The following is a 12634-nucleotide window of genomic DNA, read 5'->3' on the forward strand; positions in this document are numbered from 1 at the left end:
CTTCTTTCTTCTTTCTCTCTCTCTCTCTCTCTCTCTCTCTCTCTCTCTCTCTCTCTCTCTCTCTCTCTCTCTCCTCCCTTTTTTTTTTTTTGAAAATAGATTTTTCTCTCACACAATATATCCCAAGCACAGTCTTCCCTCCCTCCACTCCTTCTGGCTGCCCTCCCCTCCTCTCCCCTTCCCACATCCACTGTCCCTCCATTTCCTTCAGAAAAGAGCAGCCTTCCAAAAGACAACCAAACAGGACAAAACAAGATGCAATAAGCACCCCTATCAAGCCTGGACAAAGCAACCAATAGGAGGAAAACTGTTCCAAGGGCAAACAAAGTAGTCAGAGACACACCTGTTCCCATTGTTAAGCGTCCCACAAAGCCACCATGCTAACAGCCAAAACATTTGCAGACCTGGTACAGAATATTGCAGGCCCTGTTCAAAATGTAACTGAATATTGGTCATAATTTTTGTTTAAAAGTTGTCTACATGAGCACTTTAGTTCTTTAATAATACTGACGAATTTGTTAGGAAAATTTGCAAGGATTCTGTCAGTCCATTCAAACTATTGCCAATATTCCTGTTAACAAGGTGAGAACCTCTTGTGTGTGTGTGTGTGTGTTTGTCTGTGTGGAGAACACTGTTCTTCTCATCTGTATCCTATTTAAGTCACACTTAGAAAACTCAGTTTAATTTCCTCCCTTCAAAAAGGACTGTTATTGTTGTTGTTGCTTCAAAATTGTACCAATTTCCTTTATTTATACTGCCTTTGTCATGCGTCAATAATGTTGACCAACTTTAGGATATTTACAGATTCAAAGCAGCTGCAAACATATAATTAGATCTTATCAACCTTGGCCATATGCTTGTGAACATAATTCTCTTCCCTCTGCCACCAAGGAGCTAAACACACTTAGGAATTTGGCAACGTTACAAGCTTCCGTATTTTTACTCTTCCTACTGGCATCCTAGGTCTTAATGAGCTTCCTAAGTTGGATCTGTGTAAAATTCCTTGCCTAGATTTGAAGGAAGTCATTTACTCAGTCTATTCAGTGTGCCCTGGTGAGTTTCTCTGTGTGAGACCTATATCCAAGACTGTGCTCCTGAGAGCAATTGACCAGTTAAGTCCTTCAGGTGTTATCTGCCTCCAAGGAAAGACTCAATTTGTAACACTTGATTCATTCTTACAGGTCCTTACCACACCTCTCACTTTACAAGGCAGAGGTCTCAATGTTGCAAGCTAAATGAAAGGATTCTTTCTTCTTCATGTGTTTGTAAAAAGATAAAGAGAGGAGGGATATGTTTTGATGTATGTATAATCAGGTATGGGGGAAGGGGTGCCTCCGAGGGCCCATGCTGAGGCATTCCTTCCTCCTGAGGGATCAGCCACAGATCAGTATAGTAGAGAATAGAGTTTATTCAAAGCATGGGGAGGGGAGTTAAGGGGGGGGGGGAGAGAGAGAGAGAGAGAGAGAGAGAGAGAGAGAGAGAGAGAGAGAGAGAGAGAGAGAGAGAGAGAGAGAGAGAGAGAACCATGAGCACTTGGAGAGAGAAGGGGAAGAGAAAGGGGAAGGGGCAAGGGGACAGAGAGGGAGCAAGAGGGCAAAAGCAAGAAAGAGGAGGGGGTAAACAGCCACTTTTATAGTGAGTCAGACATACCTGGCTGTTGCCAGGCAACTATGGGGGCGGAGCTTAGGCAAAATGCTAACACTTCTTATTGCTCTTTACCTCTGAAATTTAACTTTAATTCTCATCTGATCTCGTGTGTATTTGTTTGTTTGTTTGTTTGTTTTTAAGATCCCTCTAGCTGGCCTATATTTTATAACCCAAACATTTAGTTGAGCCTAGACTAGTTTTCAATTTATAGTAATCGTTCAGCCTCAGTCTTGCATGTATTGGAACTACAGGCATGTGCCACCACATCTGTCTCCAATCAAACAAGTTTTTAATACCATGACTGCTTGTAACATGTCTCAAGGACAGCAGATTAAGGAATACTGAGATATTTAAACACGTTTGTTAGTGTGATTTCTGGTTTCCTACTTCAGCTTTCTTCTAATAAAAGACAACTCTGATACTAATTCAGTTACTTGGTTGTACTAACCCATATGAATTGTTGAAATTTTTATTTTATTTTACTTTTACTTTCTCCTTTAAACACCATCCTCTAGCAAAATGAAGCCAGGGATGAGCTTGGGAGACTTTATAGACGTCTTTTATCCTTGTTCCTCTCAGTAGCAAAGCAAAATGCAGAAGTAATGGAAATGAAGGGCAAGATTACATAAGGCACAGGGAAGCAATTTCAGTAGCAGAGTTCAGTTAAAATTCAAATTAATTTTTAAAGTTCTAGGCAAAAATAAATAAATAAACTCAAGATAACAACTCAAAGTAGATAGACTGAAATTACTGATTACTTTAAGAAGCAGGCATGGAGGATTTTTTATTTGGAGGAGGGGGGGGATTCTTAGAGGGAGAAAATATGCTCACCCAGGTTCCCTGGAGGACACACTGGAAGCAGTGTCACCAAGGGGCTTATCTGGGGACCAAACAACAACAATGTCGGTAGTAAATCTTTGGCTTTATTTGGAACAGGTCAGAGACCCAGGGCTTGTGAGGAGTTGCAGTGAGTTTTCTGGTCGGAATGGAAGCCTCATACAAGGAATAGTCGCTGATGATGTCAAGAGAATAAAGAGCCAGTCAGTACCTTGCAGCTTTCTGCAGGAATAGAGTCATGTTGTCCTCCGTTCATCCCGGGGCTGTGGGTGGGATGCAGGATGGGGAGAAGGGGTGAGATGCAAGGTGGAGGCACAGTTGAACAAAGCTGAATTTAGCTTGTATTTTAATTCATTTGTGTGGGTGCTCTTCTTCCAAGAAGACAAAATCCAAATGATCTTCTGGGGGAAATTTTAACCATAACGAAAGCAAGGAAACTTCTAGAAATACCAGAAGAGCCAAGCACCTGGACTTTGGATTTTTCAATGCGAGCAGCCTGTTTTCAAGTAAACAGTTAGGTCTAATGGTGCTCTCGGGCTGCCCTTTCCCCCTCCCTGCAGGATCCCAAAGTTAGCAGCTCCTAATTAGAGCCTACTCCCTCTTGAGGTCTAATCTGAGACAGGTTTCTTTAGAGGAAAAAAAAAAATCACTTAAAGACTGACAAGCATTTGCTCTTACTTTTGTGCAAATAATAGAATGACACCTTGGGTTTTTTTTTTTTTTTCTGGGTACTTGAGACAGAAAAGCTCCCTCTGCAAATTCAAAATAGAGCAACAGAAGGCAAACAAGCAAGTTTTAAAGGAAAGATCCTCACAGCTGAGGAGACAGCTTAGTAGGTTAAGTGTGCTTCTTGCTGTACATGCTTGAAGATCTGAGTTCTAATCCCCAGTAATCATGTAAATATTTGGGTGGGCCTGTGGGAACTGCAATCCCAGTGCTGCGTGGGATGCAAAATAGGATTGCCAGTACAGCTATCTGGCTGCCCTCCTGCTTTCGGGCTCAGTGGGGGACCTGAAGGAACAAGATGAAGGCTGACCTAGAAGAATGCTAAAACCCTCCTCTGACCACCACGCAGAAGGCCTGTGTGCATGCATCTGCATACACATGTGAACCATATCATATGCCGAACTTGTGAAAAAAAAATTGGCATGGGGCTGTGTCTTCTCCTGACTCAGCACTTCTGGAAGTCATAGATTCCAGGTGACAGAGTTGCAAGTTGGGGACAGCCAGTTCTGTGCGCCTGTTTGCAGAGAAAAGACCCAAGAGAGTCGTTGGACCCCGAGCAGCTTTACATAATTGGGAAATAAATGGTTGTGTGTCAAGCCACTGATTTTTCTGTGGTTAGTCCATTATCACAGCATGACTAAATACTTCATGATTTATTCAGAGCATAACTGCCCAATTGTAAAAGTGTACGACTCAAAAGTTCAACCTGTAAACAATTCTGTGATAGTAGATATGAAAACTGAAGTACATTTTAATTTATCAGGAAACACCTTTTAGAACGACCATAATGTATATATGCCTATATGTTTAGGTTTAGTAAAAGGATTCTTTCATGCATTGCTGTTGAAACTTAATGTAGGTAAAACATTTGTGCATGTTTTTTTTTTTCCCTTCTATAGGGCTTAGTTCTACTTCAGTAAATCACATTATTAAACAAAAGGAAGGAAATTATATAAAACAGATCTATTTAGAATAAATAATTGTTAGCACGAAAAGGTCTTAAATATCAATTACAGAAATTTAAATAAACTAAAATAACTGGGCCCAGTGTTTTGTATTTATTATTAAAGTAGCATTTCCGAAAGCCGTGTATTATGTATTACATATATATTATTATTTGCCATTTCTAAGTAATGATAACTGGATAGTTGTCTTCTGGGAATATGTTCATAATAAATCAAGTTAAAATGCCCTGAACAGGAAGGGAAAAAGAGATGGAGATATGGATAATTGCTAGAAAGAAGGAAGCAGATAACCCAAGGACTGCCTGAGGGTCAGAGATAAGTCCTGGGCAGCAACATTATAGTAGAAAACTTGAAGCATTCGAAGAGGGAGCCTTACTCAAGCCTCTGCTGTTAACCAAGCAACGTACTAATTGACTGTGTCCTTATATGAAAATGGGCTATGATGACAGTAATGTAGATTCTGTGTAGAATGTCTCCTCAAGTCTCTATCCTAGAGTCACGGTGCCTGCCTGGCTACCACTATTAGGAAGTAATGGTACCTTTAGGATGTGAGGCTTTGGGGAATATGCTCAGGCCATTTGGAGTATAACCCTGAAGGATATTTTAGAGACTGCAGCATACCTGCTCATTTTTCTTTGCCTCCCCCCCCCTTTCCTTTTCTATCTTTCTTTTACAGTGCTAGAGATTGAAGCATGAAGTCATGTGTACAAAGCAAGCACCCTATGAGACCTTCAGCATTTTACATAAGTGGCTTTTCATGTCTGCTATGTTTGTCTCATTGTCATCTATCTAGAATGCCACTGGAGGCTCAGAGCAATGGGCTTGCCCACTGCTGGACTGGATCCTTCATAGCTAAGCCTTCCTCTGTGGGAGTTAATTGCCTCAGGTTTTTCACTCCAGTGATGGGAAACTGACTGATGCAGGGAAAGATACCTAGTTTTACTTGGAGCACATACCAAGATGAAAACAGAGGCATCCACCTGTTGAGCCTGGCTAATTTAGTAGATGACAAACTGAGTTGAATATAAATCATAAAATAACATAATCGAGATGCATTAGAAGTCTTTGGAGATGCAAGATAAGTTTACGGCCCGAAGTTTAAGTAGCTTCCATCTTCCTGCAGGAGAAATAAACTGTCCTAATGGGGAACACAGTGTGCAGGGTTGGAACACAGATAATATGTGTGATCCTTCCAACAGAAAGATAAATAGCAGATGATTCTACTGTAAGAAGGATAGAAGTCCTGAAGTGCGATGAGCATGGAAGAGAATGACCACATACTCAGGTTTAAGACGGAAATTACTAAAGAGAAAATAATCTCAAGTTAAGAATGGTATGGGGAGAGACAGGAGAGAGGGCCAGAGAGCCAGGAGAATGAATGGAAATCTGCAGCTGGCAGGGTAGTGGAAGGGGGGCATTTTGAGGACATACTGGAGACCTGGGAGGGGAGGTTCCGCAGAAATCAATGGGGATGAACTTAGCAGCGGGGGTGTGGAACCTGAGGAAGTTACCTCCTGTAGCGAGACAGAACCCCATTGGAGTGATAGAACATCAACCCACCCACAAATTTCAACCCCAAATTAATCCTGTCTACAAGAAATACAGGGACAGGGTGTAGTAGGCAGGGGCTGGGTGGGGGGAGATGGAGCAGAGACTGAGAGAATGGACAGCCAATGATTGGTTCAACTTGAGACCCATCTCATGGGCAAGCACCAGTCCCTGACACAATTAATGATACTCTATTATGCTTGCTGACTGGAGCCTAGAGAAGCTCCACCCAGCAGTTGATTACAGCTGATACAGAGATCCACAGGGAAACACTGCATGGAGCTTGGGGACTCTCATGGAAGAGAATTGAGGGCCTCTAAAAGTATAGGAACTCCACAGGAAGACAAACAGAGTCAAATAACCTGGACACTTGGGGGCTCTCAGAGACTGAACCACTAACCAAAGAGCAAACATGGGCTGGACCTGGGTGCCCTGCACACACGTAGCAGATGTGCAGTTGGATCTTTATGAGGATTCTCAAACAACTGGAACGGGGGCTACTCCTAAAGCTGTTGCTTGTCTGTGGAATATGCTCTGCTAACTAGGCTGCCTTCTCTGGCTTCAGTGGGAGAGAAGGCACTTGATATGCTAGGGCGTGGAGATACCCAGGGGTCTGCCATCTTCTCAAGAGCAGCAGCAGAAATAAATATATTCACCTTTATCCATTTCACATAAATCTTGTCCAGAACAAAATTTTCCAGCTCCTAATCTCAGTTTATCTCATCTGACTTTTGCCCTTAGTAGTTTTATGCCCGATGTATTTACAAAAACAACTTTAAATGACAGCCACTAAATTATATTTAAATTGGATGCAAAACAAGCCATAGCTTATGAAATTCAGAAGCCACCGATGATGGGGAAGATATAAAGACATGGATGTCCATATAGTCCCCTCAGAAGTTCATTTTTTCCTATGCACATCTCTTTTTCATTGAGGAAGCCTCTCCCTGGTGATGTTCTCCTGGATAATCTTGGTGTATTGCCAGGGACTTTTTGAAACATCTTTATCCAAGCTCTCTGAATGGTGTTTGCTATTGGAAATGGGAGCCTGGACTAGTATTGAGAACTGGATTATGTAATAAACACAAAGAAGGAAGAGAATTGGGTGAGAGAGAAAGGAAGATTTTAAATTTGCCTTCAAGAGAAGACACAGTTACCCCCAAAGAACATTATGATATTGCTAGTCTATATGCCTTGGTGGGGCCCAACACTCCCCCACCACTGAGTTCTCTTATAAACATTTCATCTGTTTCCTTTTTTTCTCAGATTTATAAAATTTACTCTGTATCATTTGCAGCTGAAGATTAGTAAATTATGGTAAGAGAGAAGGAAGCTTCTTTCAGAAGAAGAGAAAATATTTATTATACAATTCTAACTGATCCAGAAAACCCCGCAAAAAGGACAAAAATATAGCAAATCTATAATACAAAAATAAAACTAATCAAATACAGAACAAATGTATGGTATATGTGTTTATTGGCTGATACAAAATTATGGTGTAAGTTTAAAATAATAGTGAGTATAACGGGTAATTTAATATGTACCCCATTAAGCAAACAACATATCAAACCCTCTCTGCCGGTATTCGACAGGCCATCTGTAGAGTTTATTTTTCTCTTCTATAGCATGTTATCACATACTCTTGCTATACTTGCTATGATTTAAAATATATTTTCCAAAGCACATAATAAGTTATTCTACATCAAAAGTAAGGATAGAGAGCAGGTTCGGTGGATATGGAGGACCTAGGTTGGGTTCCCAGTACCCACGTCAGGTGGCATAGATCCACTTTTAAGTGCAGTTCTGGAAGACCTGAAGTCATCTCCAGGCCTCTGTAGTCATCCATACCCAGGTATCATGCACACATACTAACTTAAAACACATAACTAACTAACTAAAATAGATTCATTTATACTCAATATTGAACTTATTATTGTAAGATCCTTTATGAAGAGATATGTTAACAAGATCAAAGTAAATAGATTTAAATTTTTATAAAATAAGTTTCATTCACTTTAACATTATGAGCTCGTTGTACATTATTTTATAGCTTTGACATTTTTATCAGACCATCCCCAGTATCGTATAGGAAATGGGAAATTTTATTTTCTTTTATGGTATCCAACTAAAACTGGGAGACATATTAAATGAATTCAATTTGAATTAAACTGAAGTTGTTCCTGTTTTCTTCTCAATTTTTCTTGAGGAAAAAGTTTTTCGCCTCATCAGGCAGAGAGCAAAAGAGATTAAGCAACAGAGAATGTAAAAGGACATTTTTAAAGAGAAGGAAAAAAAATGATGCTCAAATTCCTTTTTAATCCAGGGATAGTGAGCCCTTCATTTGGCAGCTGAAACCTCCATAAACAATAATGTTTCAGCGGAGAGATGCCTTTCCCCAGAAGTCCTGGGCACTGGGTGCCTTCAGGTGTGGTTACTTGAGTACATTGAGACAATTTCCCCCCACACTCAAAGCAGGGAAACCCATTTCATTTATCTTATAAATTTAGCATCACTCTCATTTCTTTCTAGGTCTTTCCCTTCATTGTCTGCTGATTCTGGTCCTTGAAGATTATTTGCTTTGTTAGTGGAGTTATTGCACATCCTAGCATACATGTCTCTATACTTCTTCCACCTATAACACGTTATAATTGTCACTGTGTTCCCTGGCTAGGAGTTTCTCCTCCTACTTGACTAACTTAGGGCAAATTATTTTACTGGCTTTTCCTTATTCAATTGAAAAAAATGGTGAAACTAATCAAATTATTCATTATTTGTGGTGGGAGTAAAATAAGAAAATGCTGAATTTGCAATGTGCAAGGAGAGAATAATAAAAAAAAAGAAAAAAAAAGCAAGCTAAATCAAGTCAGTTAGCATTCACGTACTAGGTATCCACAATAATAAAAATGGCCAATGTTATCATTTAGAGACAGAGAACGAGTCAGTAGGGGGTCACAGCAGAAAATGAAGACGTAAATTGAAGACAGCTTAAAAATTGTCTGGAGACATTGTTCAGGGAATAAGAATACTTTTTGCTCTTGAAGAGGACTCAAGTTCAGTTGCAGGCATCCACATTTGGCAATTCACAGCTGCATCTAACCCCAACTCCAGGGAGTGTGATCCCATTTTCTGGCTTCTTGGGGAACACCCATGTGTATATTCAAAGAAATTAAATAAAAAAATGTGTGTGTGTATATATATATATATATATACACATACATACATATATATGGTTTATCATAACTGTAGCATATAAATGATAGTCAATAAAGAGAATATTAATTCTACCTTAATTACTAGCAGCCGGTATCTTCCATCAATTTGATATGTCCCCGGTGCAATAACAAATCACTAGATAAATAATACTTAAGCAGCAACAATGACAAATTCTATAGAATTACTTTGGACCCAGAGCATAGGGTCTTTCTCATTACACTCAATTTAAAAAAAATAGGTGTAAATTTTCTAAACTACCTGTGTCTATCTGGAATATGCTCTTCCCTAACTATCTGAACTTTCCAGAGCAGTCGCTTAAATGGGGAAGTATGGGAATTTACAAAGTTTCATTGCCTTCTGGTCTCAGATGAAACCACAAACTCCAAGGATATTGGAAGAGCAGGAGAAAGGACACTTGGGAAGAGGAACGGAAGGCAGAAGAAAATTAGGTTAACACTAGTGGCTGTCTCCCCAGAGAGCAGCATACACTGTTAAGTTGCTTCCTCTCCCTGTCCCTGGAGCTGCTGCTGAGCCAGGTTGGCTCTGTCAGTCTAAGGCAGCCTCTCATGAAGAGATGTGTGACTATGTGGATGCTTTTGTTTTTCTGTTGAGAGAACACAAAAGTACTTTGTGACTTCTGATGTAAGACAATTAGGAACTCAAAACACCATTAGGTAGGCAGAGAAGGCAAGCTCTTTTCCTGACAGAAATGGAGGCTGCAGACAATGATGTTTATTGCCAGCCTTCTGCCTCTGTAATGAGGAGCTTCAGGCAGCTTTGCTGTGCAATTGAGATAGAGTGAACAAGATGCCCAATTAGGAGCAAATGACTGCAGTCTTTAGTGGAAGTGATGAACTGGAATTCTCAGATGTAAACAGAAAGGAGAGATGGATTATAGTGTTTGGAAAGGACTTTTGTACAGCAGTATTAGAGGTTTCAAAGCAAATGTTTTCAATAAAAACACTGCCTATTAGCTTCAAGAATTGTAAATTCACTTATGCAGATAGAATAAATTTAAAAATCATGCTACATCATTTTTCAGAAATTTCCTTAAGCTATAATCCAGTTCTCATCAAATGCATATTATATAAATAACATGGTGTGATGTATGTGAGACTTTATACAACATTAATTTTCAAAATTAGGGAAAAGTCAAGGAATCTAATTATACTTTTAATCATAAACAATAAAGTAATGCTAAAAATGGCTATAGAGCTCATATGGGGATTCCGCAAAGTATTTTAAGCATGTACTAAATATTTATAGAACCTAAGTCATATTGGGTACTGTTTCAAGTGTTTAGAGGACATCAGTGAACACACACATTCCCTGGTTTTGATAAGCTCATATTCTAATAAGTGCTAAACTGCATTTTAAAAAATTACCACTCTGTCCTATTCACGGCTTTCTTTACCTTACAGAAGCTTTTCAGTTTCACGAGATCCCATTTATCAATTGCTGATGTCAGAGCCTGAGCCATCAATGTTCTATTCAGGAAGTTGTCTGCTATATCAGTGTGTTCAAAGCTCTTTTCCACCTTTTCTTCTATTGGATTTAGTATATCTAGTTTTACATTGGAATCTTTGATCCACTTGCACTTAAGTTTTGTGAAGGGTGATAAATATGGATCTATTTGCATTCTTCTACATGTAGATATCCTTATTTTTTTTTTTATATAGAATTGAAATTTGTTCTTTCCAGGTCTCTAGAGAACTGCATTGGAATTTTGATGGGAATTGCATTGAATCTGTAGATTGCTTTTGGTAAAATGGCCACTTTCATTATGTTAATCCTACATATCCCATTATGTTAATCCTACATATCCATGAACATGGGAGATTTTTCCATCTTATGATATCTTTTTTGATTGTTTTTCTTCAGAGGCTTGAAATTCTTGTTATATAGGTCTTTAATTTTCTTGGTTAGAGTTATACCATGATATTTATATTATTTTTGGCTATTGTAAAGACTGCTGTTTCCCTAATTTCTTTGTCAGCCCATCTATGGGGGTGCCTATAGCTGTGATTCCTACCAGAGGGGCATATACAGAAGTGGTCAGGCAGGACTTCTGGAGAAGGGAGACATACCAATCTACCCACAAAACTTACAACCCAATCTATATTGCCTACAAGATGTGCAGGAATAAAGATGGAGCAAAGACTGAGGGAACAGCCAACAAATGATTGCCCCAAATTGTGACCCATCCCATGGGAGAGAACCAACCTCTGACACTATTAATGATCCTCTGCTATGCTTGCAGACAGGAACCTAGCATAACTGTCTCCTGAGAGGCTGCATTCAGCAACAGATAGAAGTGAACGCAGAGACCAAACATCAGGCAGTGCTTGGGAATTCTTAAGAGTGAGGGAGAGAAGTGAGCAAGTCAGTGGGGTCAAGGACACCACAAGAAGACCTACAGAGTCAACTCACCTGGGACCATGGGGGCTCACAGAGCCTGGACCACCAACCAAGGAACAAGCAGGGGCTAGACCTAGACTCCCCTACACATTTGTAGCAAATGTGCAACTTGGCCTTCATGTGGGTCCCCTAACAAGCGGAGGACTATCTAGGTCTCAGTTTCCTGCCTTTGGATCCCCTTCCTCCTACCTAGGCTGTGTAGTTGGGCCTCGGTGGGAGAGGATGTGTCTAGTCTGGATGTGTCCAGCAGGGAAAGTGGGGATCCCCTTTTCTTCCAAGAAGGGGATGGGGCAATAGGAAAGAATATTGTAGGGTTGGTGAAAAAAGGAGGAGACTGGGAAAAGAGGAGAGTTTAATTCTTACAGTAGTAGCTCTCTTTCAGAGGAAATATCAGCAAGAAAGAGAGTTAGGAGAGAACGTTAGAGGTATAGATGGCTGAAGGAAGAGAGTTCTGTGTGGGGAAACAGGTCTTGGAAAGGCAGACGTGTTCCAGATGTTTGACGTCCAGTGTGGAAACTAAACTGTTGGGAATTATGGAAAGAAGCATCCTTTGAGGAGGTGGACAGGATTGAGGAATGGAAATGGGACCTCGTCACACAGCTCTCGAAGGCTTTGGGAAGGACTGCTTTCATACTGCAAAAGAAACACTTTTACCAGAACAGTGGGATTAATGTTATTTCTTTAAAGTATTCCTCTGATTTTAATGTTGTGAGTTGACTGTATAGAAGAGACTGAGCAAAAGTAAGCATGTGGAAAGGAAAGCCAGCCAATAAGGAGGGTGGTCTAGTCCACAGCAGTGATGGTCAAGACTGAAAAAAAGAGCCTGACTATAAACCCCTACGCCATTTAGCTCAGCTCTTCACCACAGCCAGTTTAAGGAAGTTATTGAGATTAAAACAAACAAACAAACAAAAATTAAAAACCCTAGTTCTGGGTCAATCTGAATAGCTCATCAAACATGCTCACCCTATTAATTCATATAAAATCTTCTGGCTTTTCCATTGTACTTCTCTACCCTCTGCACCTCCCCTCAGTCTTGCCAGTTTAATCCCCTTTCTTTCTACCTACAAAACAAACAAACAAACAAAAACAGCAACAACAAAAATCCCCATCCTGGCCCAAATTCCCTTTCTCAGGAAGTAATGGACAATTTGTAAATTGTGGAGAAACATTCCTAGACAGCATAATTCTTAGGGGAGATCAATTTATAGTCCAATCAAAGGAGGTAAAGTTCAGTGTATGTGTTATTTTACAATCGTATAATAAGCAAATCAGCAGAC

This window comes from Mus caroli, unplaced genomic scaffold (genome assembly GCF_978045245.1).
Source record: "Mus caroli unplaced genomic scaffold, Mus_caroli_1 scaffold_13, whole genome shotgun sequence".
Taxonomy (NCBI): Eukaryota; Metazoa; Chordata; class Mammalia; order Rodentia; family Muridae; genus Mus; species Mus caroli.